This window comes from Cebus imitator, unplaced genomic scaffold (assembly GCF_001604975.1).
Source record: "Cebus imitator isolate Cc_AM_T3 unplaced genomic scaffold, Cebus_imitator-1.0 Scaffold0, whole genome shotgun sequence".
Classification (NCBI taxonomy): Eukaryota; Metazoa; Chordata; class Mammalia; order Primates; family Cebidae; genus Cebus; species Cebus imitator.
In genome coordinates, this window is record NW_016107315.1 from 53,393 (window position 1) to 71,632 (window position 18,240).

Below are 18,240 nucleotides of genomic sequence, written 5' to 3' on the forward strand. Positions count from 1 at the left end.
TTTGTGTCAAATCCAAAGTCATCACCACAACCTGCACAGCCCTACATCTTCTGACCCCTTGATAGTTCTCCAACCTCATTTTCAACCACTCCTCCTCCCTGGCTCTGGTCCAGTCACACTGGTCTCTTGACCATTTCTCAAACATGCCAAGAATATGCTGCCTCTGGACCTTGCACTTGTTTCTCCCTTTGCCTAGAATGTACCCAATCGGTGAGGCTTCTCTAACTGCCCTGAGGCAGCACCTTCTACCATTCTCTATCCTCTCACCCTATTTATTGTTCTTCGTACTGCTTACTACCTGAAATTACGTTACATATTAATTTCCTTGTTCCTTGTCCATTTCTGCACCAGCAGGCCAGCTCCATGGTCAGGGAGTCCATCTGTCTTACATATCTCTGAATCCTTAGGACAGAATCTAGCACACTACAGGTGCTCTATAGACGCCTGTTGAGTGATCTGGGGCAGGACTGTCACCATAAGGGCAGAATATGGGACCCTCTGAGGCAGATTCCATTTTTTTCCTAAATGGCCATAATATTTCCCATTCTACATATTGGTTTTAAACTCATACCACTTCCCTATCTTGAATTTTTGTGGAATTTTACAGACTCAACCAGGACAGCAGAAGTGATGCCATGTGATCTTTGAAGCGAGCTCTTCTTCCTTGTTCTCTCGGATTGCTCGCTCTTAGATCCCACCTCTCACATTATGAGGAAGCTCAAACCATCCAAGACAGAGACTATATGGAGGCCCCACGTACGGTTCAAGAAGACGGCCCAGCTGAGGTTCCAATACACACATGTAAGCAAAGCTGTCTCCAGCTGATTCCCATTCCCAGCCATCAAGTCATCCTCAGTCTTCACCTTCCCAGATGAGGTCCCAGCAGACTTAGGTCACCCCTCCTGGGTCCAAATTCCTGACCCTGGAACCCATGAGCACAACAAAATGGCTATTTTTCGCCATGACATTTTGGGGTGTGTTGTCACTCAGCAAGAGTAACTGAAACATCTCTATCCCCAGCACATAACCCAAACCTGGCACAAAGCAGGCACTCAATAAATATCCCTGAGTGAAAGACAGGCTCCGGCCCAGAGTCTTCACCTTCAGACTGAGGCTAAATTCTACCTCTTGCCTTGTCTCAAACAAGTCCTGGGAAAGAGCACTGCACGTGACCTGAGCCCCTCCAGGATCCACGGGGCTCCATATATCTCAGAAATGGCCAGGACCAGGAATGTGAAACTAGATTGTGAGCTGCTCAACCTTGACACCTATGGCTGGGAAGGTGTAAATGCACACAGTGGTCACTCCCCAAGGAGCAATCGTTGCTGTTTTGTGTCAAGAAGTGAGGAGACTCAGAACCCCTAACTAGGCTGGCTTCTGTTCAGCTTCTACTATATTTCCTAAAGGATTCTCTTGTCAAGGTACACAATGGAAAGAAGACAGCAACCTGAGTGATGCTTTTCATATCCTGATATTGAACAGGATGTGAAGCTGCTACCTAAAAAAGCAACAGTCATTTCAAATACAATGAACATGTTGGGAAGGGCACACAAGTTTCCATTGTTTTTTTAAGGTCCTTGGGCTAGAACTTTGTCATCAGCAGCTCTTTTGTTGCCACTTAAGCCTGAGCTTTACCAGCACACATGCCATTCAGCTACTAATTCATATGCAGAAGCAAAGGTGGCTTACCTGTGATGCTAAAGACACTCACACTTCAGGGATCCTCCCTGGTCGGCGTGTTCACAGGCATATGTTTTCGTAAAATTAACAAAAGTAAGATATTTTAATCTCAACTAGTTAAGACTGCTGTCTCCTTTACCCCAACCTGCCTTGTCATGCTTCTCTTCTGAGCAGGTGGCACTGGTATGGCCATGGCAGTGTAAGGCTCTGGTGAAGAGGGAGTTGAGTGGAGATGGATTGGGTTTGGGTGCACAGGGCTATCTGTAGGTTTTATTTCCGTGTATGGTCATTACTGGTTAGTAACATTGGTGTAGCTGGGATTCACAAAGCATCTGTGAAGGGAATAATCTCAATATGGCATGACACTGTCTTTCATGAACTTACTGCTCCCTTACTAAACACTTGCCAGCACATGGCACTTTCCCACCTGCACACAGGACCCCCTTCGATGGCATCCCTGCAGCTGCAAACCTGGCACCGGGCTGCCTCCCCACACTGGACTCGCCTGCTGGACTTCGCCTTTGCTCATGTTCTTCTTTTGGCAAAATGATCTTGTTGAGTCCTATTTCTTCAGGCAGTTTAATTTCTTACTTCTTTGACACAAAATACCGATCTCAATGAAAAATATAACATGAAACTCGTAAAATGTCCAGAAAATGAGGAAACATTACAAATTGGTTAATGAGTATTTTCCATTCAAAGAACATTTAAGATTAATTACTGCACAGAAAACTTGAAACAACGTAAAGACTCACAGCTCACTTCTGAAAGAAATTGGAGAGAGATTTTCCCAGATTTGACAATAAGCCTAACAACGTATATCACAACACCAGTAACAAGTAGTGAAGCTAAAGAAACTTTTCTAAACCATCAATAGTAAAAATCAAACTTCCATCACCCATTCTAGAGCTGGGGATCTGACCTGGAGCTTTTACAAAGTACTGATGCCAGAGTCTCGCTCTGTTGCCCAGGCTGGAGCGTAATGGTGCAATCTCAGCTCACTGCAACCTCTGCCTCCCAGGTTCAAGCAATTCTCCTGCCTCAGCCTCCTGACTAGCACCCACCACCACACTCAGCTAATTTTTTTTTTTTTTTTTTTTTGAGACGGAGTTTCGCTCTTGTTACCCAGGCTGGAATGCAATGGCGCGATCTCAGCTCACCGCAACCTCCGCCTCCTGGGTTCAGGCAATTCTCCTGCCTCAGCCTCCTGAGCAGCTGGGATTACAGGCACACGCCACCATGCCCAGCTAATTTTTTTTGCATTTTTAGAGACGGGGTTTCACCATGTTGACCAGGATGGTCTCGATCTCTTGACCTCGTGATCCACCGCCTTGGCCTCCCAAAGTGCTGGGATTACAGGCGTGAGCCACCGCGCCCGGCCTAATTTTTTGTACTTTTAGTAGAGATGGGGTTTCGCCATGTTGGACAGGCTGGTCTTAAACTCCTGACCTCAGGTGATCCACTCACCTTGACCTCCCAAAGTGCTAGAATTATAGGCATGAGCCACTGCGCCCAGCCCCAGCAATTCTGATTTAATGGTCCTAGTGAGCATCTGAACATTAGGATTCTTAAAAGTTCCCAAAATATTCTCCTGTATAGGCCATGTGGAAAACCACTGCCAGCAGACAATGAATCATCTTCCTATTAGCTCCACAGAAAACAATATTATAAAATCATCATCATGTGAAGAGTAGATCAACAAGCATTCAGCCAAAAACTAGAAGAAATAAACAAGATTATAGAGCTTGCCAGGCAGTTAATTAAAAAAATTTATAAAATCATAACAATTTTATGTTATTTTCTGGATGTTTGTGGTATGTTTGTTATATAAATGATACTTTCATCTTTTAGATTAAATAATGTGTTGTGATTTCTTTCCCATTCATAATTTTGTCTTCTTTTTTATAAAGTCTATCTCCCACAAATTTCAAAAGCTTGAATTCTCTCCATGGAAATGAGCAATTTTTTGTGTATTATTTTTCAAAAGAGGTAAATTTCCTTAGTTAAATTAGATTTTTTTAAAATTTTATGGGTAACAAATCCAACCTATTCCCAAGAGGATTAGATATAGAATTAACATTTACTGCTGTTAAGCCCATGGGAATTTGATGATTCTGTCATAACTGTTTCCCTATCTTGCACTCAACACAAGCCTGGCACAGGGCAGGCACTGGGGAAAAGTTCACTGAATTTGTTTTTCTTGATTTACCCCCTCCTCTACTACAGGATATATTTCAGCTACGCAGAATATAATTTTTTATGCTATTAAAGTTTAGAATTTTTTCCCTAAACTGCATCACTTATAATAGGTTATTAAAAGGGACACTTATGATGAATGTGTAATAATACCACATAAAACATAATGTTCACGAGAAAGCACCTAAAATTGTACATACTAAATGATTGCAACAAAATTAAAGCACAATGCACTGAGCAAGGAAAAGTCTAGAAGGAAAAAAAATGACTGCATGTTAATATCAGTGATGTCTGGGTATAAAACTATGGATTTTTTTTTCCTTAAACTTATTCATTCCCACTTTCCAAATTATCTTGAATGATCATGTTCTGTTTTTAGGATGACTGAATCAATCAAAATCCCAACAGAAAATAAATGATACAGGTAAACAAGAATAATTTAAAGAGGATTTGATTCAAAAGGATGATTTAAACTGGAGGGGAGGCAAAGCTTCTAGCATCTGAAACAATGCAATTGCTGGGCAGTGTAAACAGATGCATGATTCTTAGAGGCTTCTTCCATAAGGTAAAACAGATCACCCCCACTCATATTCCACTAGCCAAAGTAAGTCATACAACAATACTTAATTTCAGCAGGGCAGGGAGTTGGATTTCATGTGCACAGAGATAGGACAAATGGAATATTTGTGAACTAATGACCAACACAGGAGAAGGACCAGAGAGCCTATTTGTTTTGCATGCATGCAGATGGGCAGGTCTGACACGAAGCTTCAAGAACAGGTTCAAGAAGTACTTGCTAAGTGAACAAAGGAAAATCATTTCCCCAAGAGGGAGTGCTCTCTATCCATGACCTCAAACAACACAGAAACAAGCACTGTGGGTGAAGCCCATGTGGGAACTTGACCATGGAAAAAAATAATTATTAGCCCTGAAAAAATGAGGGCATCCATCTGGTCCCGAGAAGCCAGTACAATATCTGTGGTACTTTTGATATTCAAGAGATTTGATTTTATGTAAAATGGAAAAGTCGGTTTATCCTGGAGAGAATACACATGGCATAATTCTGACTGGGGTGGGCTGGACACTGGAAGCCCACCTCATACTGTTCTTAAAGCTCAAGATGAGCTCCTTTTTTCCCCACAAGTGGCAAACCCTGGTTATATTGCTCAAAGAGAGAATCAATACTGAAAACATTTTCAGGTCAGTCTGGGACAAAATTTCCATGGAAGGCATCTGAAATAAAATAGCTCACAAAAGGAGCTAAATTAGCAGGTATGGGGATCTGCCTGCCCCCAGGATGACCTCATAGCTGCTGCTCGAAAATACAACCCCTAGAGAGGCTAAATAAAATGCCACAGAAATACAGGGCCAGGGGCTCCTAATACCCCCCAGCCCCTGCTAAAGAATCACAAAGTTCTAAGTAGCCAGACTGCAAGAACCACGGCCAGAGATTATAGGCAACACAGGAGACAGGGCAATCTTCAGTGCTTCCAGCACCAGGAAGCTTCAATGCCTCCAACCTTAGGTGGCAATTTCCTTCTGAAATAGTGCAGCTCCTTTTAAAATTATATCTTGCTTCTTGCCTCTCCCACCTTCCCCAAAGAACTTCTGAATGTAATCATTACAAGGAAGCTGCTCACTAAAACAGTCTTTGCACAGAAAATTTATCCTGTTTCCTCTTTATGTCCCCACCAAAGTCACATCTTTGTTTGACTTGTTAATCCCTCACTTAAAGAGGAAGTCACCCAAGCACAGGGACTGGGGGCCTCTGCTGACTTGCAAAACATGCAAGATTTTGGTGAGTGTTATGGGATATATTTTGTCTCCCTACACACACTCCAAAATTCATACACTAAAATCCTGACCCCCAGTGGTAAGGGAGGTGGGGCCTTTGAGAAGTTATAAAGTTTAAATAGAGTCATAAAGTTGGGGCCTTAAGCTATCTGATGGCACTGGTGTCTTTATAAAAACAGGAAGAGACACCAGAGAGCTCTCACTTTCTATATGCACACAGAGGAAAGACCATGTGAAGACACAAAAAGAAGGTGGCTGTCTGCAGGCCAGAAGGAAAGCCCTCACCAGAAACAAATCCTGAGGGCCCCCTGACCTTGGACTTGCAGCCTCCAGAGCTGAAAGAGAACAAATTTCTAGTTGCTTAAACCATCCGGTCTACGGTGTTTTGTTATAGTGGTTCTAGCAAACTAATACAGTTAATGTATTATCTATTGCTGTATAGCAAGTCACTCCAAAACCTAGTAGCTTAAAAACAATAATGATCATTTCTCATCTCACATGGCTTCTGTGGGTCAGGAATTGGGGAAGGGCTCAGCTAAGCAGTTCTCGTGCTGCGTATCTCATGTGGTGACCTCAGCTAGGAATGCCATGACCTAAAGGCTAAATGGGGTTGGAGGATCCACTTCCAAAGTGGCTCACTCACGTAGCTAGTGGTTAGTGCTGACGGTTTGCCAGGGCCTTAGCTTCTACCCATGTGAGGCTCTCATGACATGGTGGCTGGCTCCACCAAGGCAAAGACAAAGACTGAGAGGTCACACTTCATCACTTCTGCCAGGAAAAGCCAGCCCTGATTCAGAGTGGGAGAGGACAACATAAGAACATGAAGACCAGGAGGGAATAGGGACCATTGTGGAGTCTGGCTCCCAGACAGTCAAAAACACTGACCAACAGGCACTATGGGTGTAGCAAATGTAACTGGTGCCCCACTCCGCATCCACTCGCCTTCCAGCTGGGCATGAAGTTCTGATTAACATCCCCGTAGGAGCAGCTCTCATCCAGTGACTGATGGGCATTAGTGTATAAAGACTCCAGCTCTCTCCTCTGTGGGTGAGATAATTCCATGATGTATATACTATAGTAGCTCCCAGAGTTCCCTAGAAAATTACACTCCAGTTGTCCACAATGGTAACTGGCTTGATAACACACCCTTTATTGACGTCCTTCTTGTCCCTGTCTCACTTCCCTACTTGCCTGCTGGTGTCTCCTGGGTTCACCTTGCAAATAAACTATTTGCACCCAGATCACCAATTCAGGATCTACTGCTGGTGACTGAATCCCTGGGCAATTTAAAGATTGAAGGGTTTCCTATACTCATGAAGCTTTCTTCTAGCTGGGGAGATCTAACATTTGCACATAAACCAGGCTATAGCTCAAAAAACAAAATTAGCATGTTCCTAAAGAGAATAATGTATTTGGTAAAACCTCAGTTGGCAAGGCCAAGATCACATGAAAACGATAAAAGTGACATTCTATGCATCTTTCAACTATGATTCAACTATGATTCAACTATGATTACCTCCCAAAGTTTTGGGAGGTATCCCTTTCCAAAACAAACAAAACTTGTTCAGGTTGAAGCTCTGTTCTGGGAAGTTGCCCTGCTCCTGAATGATCTTCCTCAGTGGCCCTATGGTCACACATTTGGTACTGGGACCTGCTAAAGCAGAGATTCATGCAGACTGAACATGAGAGCTAATGCCAAAGAGTCCTCAGGCCCAACATTAAAGAACATACATCCACACCATGAGGGAGTTTCCTCTTTACAACTTATTTTCAATATTTTTGCTTGTGTTAAGAGAAAAAAGCAAACAAAACCAATCAAAACAAAACCTCAATGTTGTATTTAAGGTTACCTTTAATAAAATCCTCACTTGTTCCTCTTCATTTCCCAGTGTTGTCCCTTCCCATTAGACCCAGGCCGTATAACTGGCTCTGACCAATAGACATGAGCAGAAGTTACATGGACCCTTCTGAGCCAAGGCAGGTAAAGATGATGCATCCTCATCCTCTCTTCCCTTTCTACAGCCACAAGACAAGCTGTATGATGTGGTGATGGAGTCAGAATAAATGTAGCCTATAGTCTCGAGTGCAGATTCAGGATAGGCATGGCCCTGGAAAGTACTCTGACCCCAGCAGGCTTTGTGTGACCCACAGGTAAAGCTTTGTTGGGGTGTCACAAGACTTCAATGTTGTATTTATTACCACAGCATAGCCTAGCACGCTGACCACTAAACCACGGACCACTAAACCCTGACCACTATAACCACCTCTCCAGTGTTCCATTTTACAGACAGAGGATAGGCCTCAAGCTAATGGCCATCAGCAGGCAAACATAACCAGCTAGGATTTAAAGCTCTCGTTTTGTTTTCATAGCATTTACTTCTACCATGGAAGGTGATAATGGTTCGTTATTTATTTATAGTACTGATTCAAGGTTTTTATTTAAATAATTTCATTGAGTTTTTTTTTTTTTTTTAAGTCAGTCAATTTATAGAAAAACAGTATCAGGTAAAGCCATGCAGATAAAACTGAATGACTGAAATGTAGGAAATGTGACATTGACCTCACAGAAGGAGAAAGAAGGAATCGCAGCTGGAAGGGTTTTTTTGTTTGTTTGTTTGATGAAGGAGAATCGTACATCTGCAACAACATCACGGATTTTTAAAATGTGGTTGTAAAATATCATACCATGTTATCTCACAGTCTGGTGGACAAAACGTCACTTGGCCAGACTCTACACAGGCAGAGAGGGTAAACCCAGCCAGAGAATGGATCAAAGCAGAGGTGCTTAGACACTGATGACTGTCCTTGGGACAAGCTACCCACAAAAGAAAATATTAAACAGGTACATTATGGCTACAGTTATGGAACTAATAATCATTCGGGGGGGAAAAAGAATAAGGGGTGATTGCAGCAAAGAAAAGACTGTTTCAATACATGTGCTAGTAAAGCCCACAATTTAAAAATACAGCTTCCTAAGTCTAAGACCTCTGGGTTCAAATGTAACTCTATCACTTGACCTTGGGCCTATAAATTAACCTCCATGAACCTTAGTTCTCATTTGTAAAATGGAAATAATAAGAGAACCTCCCTAATCAGGTTACTGTGAGTATTTAATGAGGTATTACATTTAAGTGCTGAGATTAGAACTTTGAATATAACAAATGCTGGACAAGTATGGGCTAAGTTTTTTCTTTTTTAAAAAAAAAACTTGACACATAGTAGGACCTTAGTAAAAGGTGTTTGAGTTTAAATGAGAGAAATTAAGCATCTGGATGTAAAAGAACATTAAAATTAGCTAGGGAGAGTCATTTTGTCCACTTATTATAGGGAATTAAAAATATGCATATAAATCCTAGCAACCAGGCCAATACAAAGGCCCATATTTTGCAGCTAAAAAGCTAGGACTAGGTCTAGAATTCAATTATTGGTTATAGTCTACCACCTTATTTAGACTAATTCTTCAAGGGGCGAATGCTACCCAAAATGAAAGCTCTGAAGGGTTTTCTATCGCATTTCACTATATCAGAAGTGCACCAATGGAACTACGGCAGAAAAGGTTAAGAATTGTTCTTCAGAAGTTTTATAGACTGCAAGTGGCAACCCAATAATAGGCAATAGAATTAATTTAGTGGATTGGAACTTCCATTTAAAAAGTAATAAAATAAAAACACCAGTGCAATGTCCATATAAGGAAAAACCATTGCCACACACACACACACACACACACACACACACACACACACACACACCAGTGTTCTATGTAAATATACTTCTTGTGAGTCATGTTTAAAAGTTCATGAGATGGGCCATAGCTCCTTTAACGTTTCTCTTCATCAGCCATACATTTATTTGATTATTTCTTTAGCATCTATCCACCAGTCCTCCTTCCAAACTCAATTTCTAGAGGCCACATTTGTCTTGTTCAACGTTCATAAACAATAACATAAGCACAGTGCTGAACACATGGCAGATACTCAACAAATGTTGACTGAATAAATAAGGTTTGAGTTATCCCACAAGCCCCATAAGCCCAGAGGCCACCCATTTCTCAGTTAGATATTTATTTTTGCTGCAAAATAAATATGAGTGCATTTCTCCTTTCTTAACTGTCTCCTTTCACTGTCTTCAAGTAAAGGATTCAGGCACGCTGCTGACATTGACTTTTTCCTCTATCAACTGCTGTGGTCGGAGCTTTCAGATATAATCTTACCTTTCCCCAGGAGATCACTGTCCTTTTTTTTTTAAAGACATGGACACTCAGGCCCAGAATAGTGACTTAACCTGCCCAAAGTCCCAGAGCTACCAACTATCTCAATGACCTGATACCCTGTGCCCTGTGTGGTCTACGCCATGGGTCCTCAATACAGAAGAATCTTTCTGCATTCTTCTCCAAAACAGACTGGGGTCTCCATGAGCCTGTGGCTCATTTACACAATACAATGAGGAAACGAGTGTGATAAAGCTCTCCCAAGCCCTGGATTCCTGCCCACATCATGAGTGTCACCTATATGCATCCAACCTAGAAAAAGCTCCTTCCCAAGGGACCTCTCTTGCTTTCCAGAAGTTCGTGAAACAAGAGGAGCTGCCCTGGCAATCTTCACATGAAAAATAAGCCCTGAGTCACACAACCACATCGTTTTTTTTTCTTTCTCACACTTAAATACAAATTCTTCTGGTATTAAAAAGATCAATCATAAGTTATACTTTAAAATATCTATAAATGTCTCTAAAATACTTCCCTCTGTGTTACTGTCCCATAAACACTATTAAAAATTAAGAAGGGAAGATAGGACAATTGCATTCTGTGGTTTCATTTTGACTTTGCCTCTCCCTCTCTGGGGCCTTGACCGATTCGCTTCCCACTCAGTGCGTCCATATCCCAGCCCACTGCTCCCTGGGCCACGGGGTGGACAAATGAACAGCTTCTGAGAAAAATCCATTTATTCCTTTAGAAATATTTGAGGCACCTACTATTTGCTAGACTGTGCAAGACAGGCTCACGTGCTTTGAATCAGATTTTAAAGAGAAGCCAAAGTCCCTCACGGATTTTTTTTTTTAACGAGCATCATTTTAAAGTCCTACCAAATAAGAAGATCTGTCCATAGAAATGCAGCTTTTAAAGAAACAAGCACACACCCAACGATCAATATCCGCAGGTGTGGCATGTCGTATAAACTCAGCCACAGCACAATGTCCCCCTTTTCTGAGATGAGAATGTTCTGGGATATTAACCACGACATGCTGGGTGCCAGGCTACATGGGAGACGAGCTGAAGCAGAAAGTCCCTGCCCTCTAGGAAGGGGCTCAGTGTCCAAAGAGAGATCCAAGGGCATAGATAACCAAACACAAGTCAATCTTGGATCAACATTCTGGAGAGCCTGTGGGAACAGTGTAGACCAGAATCACATTAGCATAAACACGTTTCTAATCCTGACCCCTTCAAGGAGCTTAGCAAAGGCTTCATAGAAAAGGTGGCGTTTGAGCAGGGCCTGCAAAAGTGCTTGAAATAGTAACAGCTCTGCAAGGATTTGGCAGGGAACAGTATGGGCAACAACGAGGAGGCAGGAAAGAGGACGGGTGAGAAAACAGGGTTTCCCCGTGAGGGCAGGGAGTGATAAAGGCAGAGGGATGGAAATGGAGTCCAGCAAAGACAGCTGGAGGTAGCTTTGTGTATGACACCTGACTACACAGGAAGGTCTTAAGGAGCAGGCAGCACAGCACAGATCACGGAAGAATAAGTACGCCAAGTGCTGGGGCAAGTATGTCCCTGGTCCATGGACACATCATTCTCTCGGCATTGTTCCAACAAAACATCCCTCTTAATGCGGGTCACACTGCCCCCATATACCCTGGTGACCTTGCTCACTGCCCTAGCACTGGTAAAGCAAGTAGATATATGGCCTTAGGGAGGAGGTAGAACAACTGCCCAGGAGAACGGCCAGTAATTCCAAGGCCCGAGAACAGAAAAAAAATACAGTTATTTGAAGTATCTCCATTTGGAAATTCATTCACCCATCCCTTCCTTCTTCCCTCCCCCATCCATCCATTCTTCTACCCACTCATCCATCCACTCACCCACCTATCCATTCCATTCATTTACCTAACTATCCATCCACTCATCTCTCCATCCATCCATGCACTCTTCCATCCATTAATCCACTCCGACATCCATCCATTTATCTATTCATCCACCTATCCATCCACCCATTCATCCATTAATCCATATACACATCCATTCATTCATCTGTCCACCCACCCATCCATCCATTCACCCATCCGTCCATCCCTACATCCATTCATTCATCTATCCACCCACCCAGCTTGGGCAACAGAGTGCGACTTCATCTCAAAGGAAAAAAAAAAAAAATCCCAGTCCTCTTGGCTCGATTATAATTATCATTTTGTTTATTCCTCTGTAGTATTTTTGTTTTCATATAAGACTTATGTCTCATAAGGGTAATTTGACCATGGTACTGCCATTTAAAGGAGTTAAGTTATAGTAATTATAATAATAGACGTAATTATGGCATTACCATTTATTGAGGATTTACCATGTCCCAAGTTATTTGGTGAGCCCTCATAACAGCTCCCAGAGATACCAGCATGTTCCCAAGCATAGACTATATAGGCACCCTGTTAAAGAAGCAAGACAGGAATGGGGTGCCCAGGCCTGTAGAGCCCCTGCCCTTCTCAGGAGAGGGAAGGGGGCTGAGGAGGGCCACTGGGTTTCATTCATTTCCACACTCCTGCCTCTGGAATGAAGACTCCATGGTGCCTTTCATTTTCATTGTATTTTTCCTTCAAAATTCCCCAAGTATTTCCCAAACTTCAGACCTTTAACATCTGAAGTAGAAACTGAAAGGGAAAAACTAGAAAATTACAAATTCAGTTCCCAGCAGGCAAACTGCATCCTAAAACTGGAGTTCTAGGGGCTTTTCATCTTTTTTTATTTTGTTTTGTCTCCCTAGAGACCACCAGAAGATTTTTGGGATTTTTTTTCTTCTATGGAGAGAAGCGAATCCCCAAAACTGAACTTCCCCAGAGCAGGTCAAATCTGTTACTAGTCCTTCTCTGTGTTTGTATGTGTCTCCATATGAGACAGAAACAGAGACAGAGACAGGGAGATAAAGTAAAAAACAGAGGGGGAGGGGACGGAGAAAGGGAAAGAGAGAGAAAGAGAGAAAGTACCTTCAGATCAGCCCTCTCTGTTACTAAAAAGTACACAGTGCAGCACTCACTCTAGAACCAGGTACTGTCCACCTTCCCCCAGTCAAACTTCGTTAAATCCCAGGGAACCCGGAGGAACACCTGTGGGTTCCCAAAACACATCATGTCGGGGATTGAGCTTGCTGTCCTCACCCTACAAGCTGCTTCTTGTCCTGTGTTCCTTGTTTGGCTCATGAGACCACCCAGCCACTGAAGGCCCTGCCCTTGGCTCCAAGCATCAGAGGGTCCCCCTGTCACCCTCCTCCAACCACATCCTCTCAAAGAGAGAAGAAATCTGTGGGCCAAGGGGACAAGTCAACCTGGAACCCACACTCCTCCCCATCTACGCCTCACTCTGAGTACTCTCAGGGATCCTGAAAGTCTGTAATCAAATGTTTGCCCCGAGCTTGCTTCCAGGACTTGTGTGGGCCCCTTTCCCAGGTGGTCCTCCTGAGGGCAGACAACAGTGCCTGTGTATGCAACTCTAGGCCCAAGGCAGCAAAGAGGTGGCTGGTGGAGGTAGCATAGATACATACAGGCTGAGGGCTCCACGTGTGTGTGTGTGTGTGTGTGCGCGCGCGTGTGCACACGTGTGTGCACACGGGCCCCTTTGCTATGATGATTAGAGCTAGAAAGATGGGCAGAGAAAGGGGCTGGGCCACAGGCTGGGGACATCTCTATTTTGCTCCTTCCCTGAGCCCACAGATGTTAAGGACAAGTCTGGATTCTACCTCCAGAACATCTCCGCAGTGCCCATTCTGCCAGTTCTCACTGTCCTGGTATAAAACCTTCACCACCGAACTGTCTGGCTCCCCTCAGGATCCCTCACTTCTTCCTGGTTGGTGCTTGAGTTTTCTTCTGTTTATTTTATTTTATTTTATTTTTGAGATGGAGTCTCGCTCTGTCACCCAGGGTGGACTGCAGTGGTGCAATCTTGACTCACAGCAACCTCTACCTCCCAGGTTCAAGCAATCTTCCTGCCTCAGTCTTCTGAGTAGCTGGGTTTACAGGTGCCCACCACCACACCCAGCTAATTTTTGTGTTTTTAGTAGAGATTGGGTTTCACCATGTTGGTCAGGCTGATCTCAAACTCCTGACCTCAAGTGATCTGCCTGCCTGGGCCTCCCAAAGTGCTGGTATTACAGACATGAGCCACTGCGCCCAGCTGAGTTGTCTTCTTTAGGCACAAAACTGGTCAAATCCTACCTTTATACTCTACCCAATCCATGGTTAAAGCTTCTTATCTGGCACGGAAACACACCCACCTGTGGGTCCACTGGTTCATGCCCTGCTGGCCAACTCCATCTCCTTTTTCTCTGCACCTAGATGAGGGCTCAGACCACACTGACTCTGTGACCCTGCAAACTCAAACCCCCTGCAATATGTTACTGTCCAAGCTGCCTTCCAGCAGGGAACACGTTCTTCACTGGCCAAGCCCATTCCAGTGCCAATTCTGATTCCACAGCTGCCTCCTTTCTGAGGTCTCCTGCACCCCAATGCCTCCCAAAATTTAACCAGGTGACTCCTCTCCCTGGATTTGCAGTCTATACTGGGAGGCATTTCTGACCATTCCGAAGTCTGATTTTGTCTACCTGTCCCTCCATGTTGTGAGCCCTTCAAGGGAGGGACCACAGCTTGGTCTCTGCGTCCCAGCACTGTGTGTAGCATATGGAAGGGTAGCAAGAATGAAGGAGCCGTCTGGAGCTAAGAGCCCATGGGCACCTCAATAGCACGTGTGGGCCACTGTGGAGGCCAGTGGTATAAAAACCTTCCACCATCACTATTTCTGAAGCCTCTGGAAAAGCCCACCTTGGCTCTCAGAGAGTCAAGCAGGACAGCAAAAGCAAACACTAATCCAGTGCTCCCCATGTGCCAGGCTTTACCTACACCAGCACTGTAATCCTCGCCAAAATCTCACAGCCATTCCCATTTTACAAAGGAAGAAACGGAGGCACAGAGAGGTTACATAACTTGCCCAAGGTCACAGAGAGTGTGGAACAGTCAGGCTCTGACCGAGGCAGTTTGGAGCCAAAGTCTGTCATGGGACACCACTGATAACAGCAAAGAAGGAATGAAGGGAGGGAGGGAGGGAGGGAGGAGAAAGGGGTCTGTTTTGGTTCCTCTTTTACCAGAGATGAGTGGGAAATTCTCCAAGTGAGGGCTCCTCTGATTCCTTTCATCTGCTAATTCCATGTATGCCAAATACTGGCTTTTAGAGTCAGAAGAGCCAAAGCTTCCTCTGTGCCAAGCCGATGGCCTTAGACACTCAAGGTACTTACTTCACATGTCAGCCTCACCACTCGCATGTGACCGGTCTCCTCATTTTACACATGGGGCACTAAGGCCGGGAAGAGCAAAGCCACATGCCCAAGTGACAGCCAGCAGGCAGTGCAGGGTGAGCTTCCAGCTGTCCCCTCACCCCCAGCTCTCACTCTGACATTTATTTTTTATATTTTCCGGTAGGCGTGCACTGTTCCTCTGAAAAAGGTATGGGTTCTGATGCAGAAAAGGCTGATTGGAAAGCTAAGGATATTATCAGCCTCATTCACTGAAAGGGGAAAATCTCCCCCTTTGCTGAACCTTCCATGCCGGTAAGAAAAGGCCTTCGGCCGCAGCCTCAGCCAGGACATTTGTCCATAGCTCCAGGAGGGCCGGGCGTGCAGCCTGGCGGTGTCCACAGCTGTGACAGAGTCCAGTGCAGCCTCCGCGTCTGCCTCTTGCTGCCACCCTGTGACAAAGTGTGGCAATCGCAGGCAGGAAATAGGGCCCATGAGAAGGTGGGGATGGAGGGGCCTTGATGCTAGCAACCCACAGACTCCCTCAGAGTCTCCCCCAAGACATGCTGTGCACATGCGGCTCAGAACCACATTCTATGGTAGCTTCCATGGGCCCTGCCGGATGCATGGGGAACTTTGAGGAGCTCATTCATCAAAGAGACACTCCACTAGTCCACCCTCCCCTTCCCCACATTCCTGTGTCAGCCCATGGAATGGAAACACGCACCAACCCCTTCAGAGGAAGAGGGAGGGACTGGACACACAGCGCTCCCCTGTCACTAAACTGCATGGGCAGGGCTGCACAGACCTAGCTGCTCAGCTGCAGCTAAGCCTCCTGCTCTCCTGGCAGCAGGAAAGAGAGCAGCATCATTCCCAGAAAGCCTGCCTTCGTCCCCACTATCCCTGGATGTACCAAGCCAGTCTCAGCATCAGGCCCTGTGCTCGGGAACTAGAGGTCAAGGTCACCTCTAGTGTAGCGGAGGTCCTAGACTAGAAGGAAGTTAGCCAACAAATTTGTAACACAGTTACACCCATTACACCCAGGGAGCAGCGCCCTCAAGAAAGTCCCAGAGGTAGCAGTACTGGATACAAGACTTAGGGCTAGGGTTTAGCACCAGGTCAAGGGCAGAAGTCAAGGCTGCAGGAATGAGGATAGCAGGGAAGAAGACTGTTCCATCCTGAACAGAGAACCAGAAAAAAAAAAAAAAAGGCCTATTTAAATAACAACAACAATAACAACCATAATAGATATTCTAGAACTGAAAAATATAATAGAGGTTTTAAAAATATATAAACAAGTAAAAATAGTGAGATTAGGCCCAGCTGAAAAGAAGCTAGGTGAAGAAAAGACAAATTGATGAAACCCCTCAAAATGCAGTGCAGAAAGATAAAGAGAAAATATGAAAGTGATATTAAGAGACATGGAGGCAAAAATGAAAAATTCCAGCATCCATCCAGGAGAGAAGAGAGGGAATGATGAAGCAACACTGAAAAAGATAAAAGTACAGACTCTTCCATAATTGAAAGCAGACAGGGTCTACCTGTTGAAAAGTTCTCTGTTGGTCTATTTCACTTGTCGACCTCATGCAGTCCCTGGATGCTGTGCCCTGCACTGGGTGGTGAGGATGCCCAGTGCCAGAGATGGGCACAGGGCAGACCCTACCTGGAGAAACCTAGATCCCGGAACCCCCAGGATGCTGGGATATGCCGTGCAGGGCTAGGTTCTGCTGCTTACAACAAGCCTGGCATTCAGAAAACACCTGGAATCCTTCTTCTTTCTTAGACATTTTAGTGATATTAAATGGCTGAGAGGGACACTTCCCTAAATGAAAAAAATTGCAATTCTTTACAGTGTCTAGAGCTCTCCATCTTTCTAGCTAGCAGTAAACAGCTTTTAGTTTGGCCACCAGTCTCCAGAAATCCACACACACGCATCCAGAGTGCTTTCATTATCAAAACACCCTAGTCCCCTAACACTGTGCACAGCACAACTTTGCATCTGCAAATATCTCCATTTACTCTGCGGTTTAGAGACTGTTACATAATTGGCAACTTACCGCATTTTAATTAGCCATTGTTAATTCCCATTATTACTGTTACCCTTAATTTATTAGACTGCCAAAACAACTGCATTTGGGAGCTTAAGGAGACAGCTTGCTCTGTCCCAGCCAATGCTTAGATCTTGGTCTATCTTTTTAAAGCCAATCTTCTAGGGTAGAAGCCAATCTAAAATCTTAAACTCTTTTAGGGATTCCATAAACAGATATTAATGTGAAGCCTAACACCCTAACACCTCTCTCTAAACCACAGTGAGTAGTTAAATACACAATTAATCTCCAGAATATTTTAAAATTCTATTTGTAAAAACAGCGGTAGTTTTTTAAATGAATTGAATTTCTATAGTCCTGAAGGTTAAAATAAAGAGTAAAAATAATAAAAATAACATTTGCCATTATTGAGCCTTTACTGTGTGTTCAATTCTCTGCTAAGCACTTGACATACATTATTTCACTTAATCTTCATAACTCCGTAAGTACATATTATTTTTTCCCTTCGCAAACTAAGACTCAAATAAGTTGAGTACTTTGCTCAAATCCACACAGCTAGTAAGCAGCAAAGCCAGTATTTGAACCCAGGTATGCCTAGCCCCAGAGTCTGGCTTTGCACCCTATGTTGATTATCTTGCACATATAAGGAAAAGTAAAGGCCGTTTGGTCCAACCAAATCTGTCTGGTCTCCCAGGTAAGCCTGTGCCAGACACAGAGCTGGATACTAGGGGAGAAACAAAGAGGAGAATTTCACATACACATATGCAATGCACACACAAAGGGCAGCAAGAATGGAGGGTGCTGATGAAGCTCACATTATGAGGCTGCTCTGAGGGGCATAATCAGGAATTGAATTGACAGAGACAGAAAAGATGTTCATCAGAGCACTGTCTACACAGGGGAAAGCTGGGCAACAACCTTCATGCTCCACACTGTGGAAACGGGGCACAGCCATACAACATCCCCAGGGGGAAATGTTTTGTAGCCAGAACACAAATCATTTTGGAAAATACTCAGTGATAAGGGAAATGTTCATAAGA

The 18,240-nt window shown here is 44.1% G+C and overlaps 1 protein-coding gene across 1 annotated transcript in view; it reads right to left on the reverse strand.

Annotated features, from left to right (window-relative positions):
* LOC108309378 (voltage-dependent calcium channel subunit alpha-2/delta-3-like) overlaps nucleotides 1–18,240 on the reverse strand; it is a 66,953-nt gene that overhangs the window by 24,418 nt on the left and 24,295 nt on the right. The gene's annotated exons all lie outside the window — the stretch shown is intronic.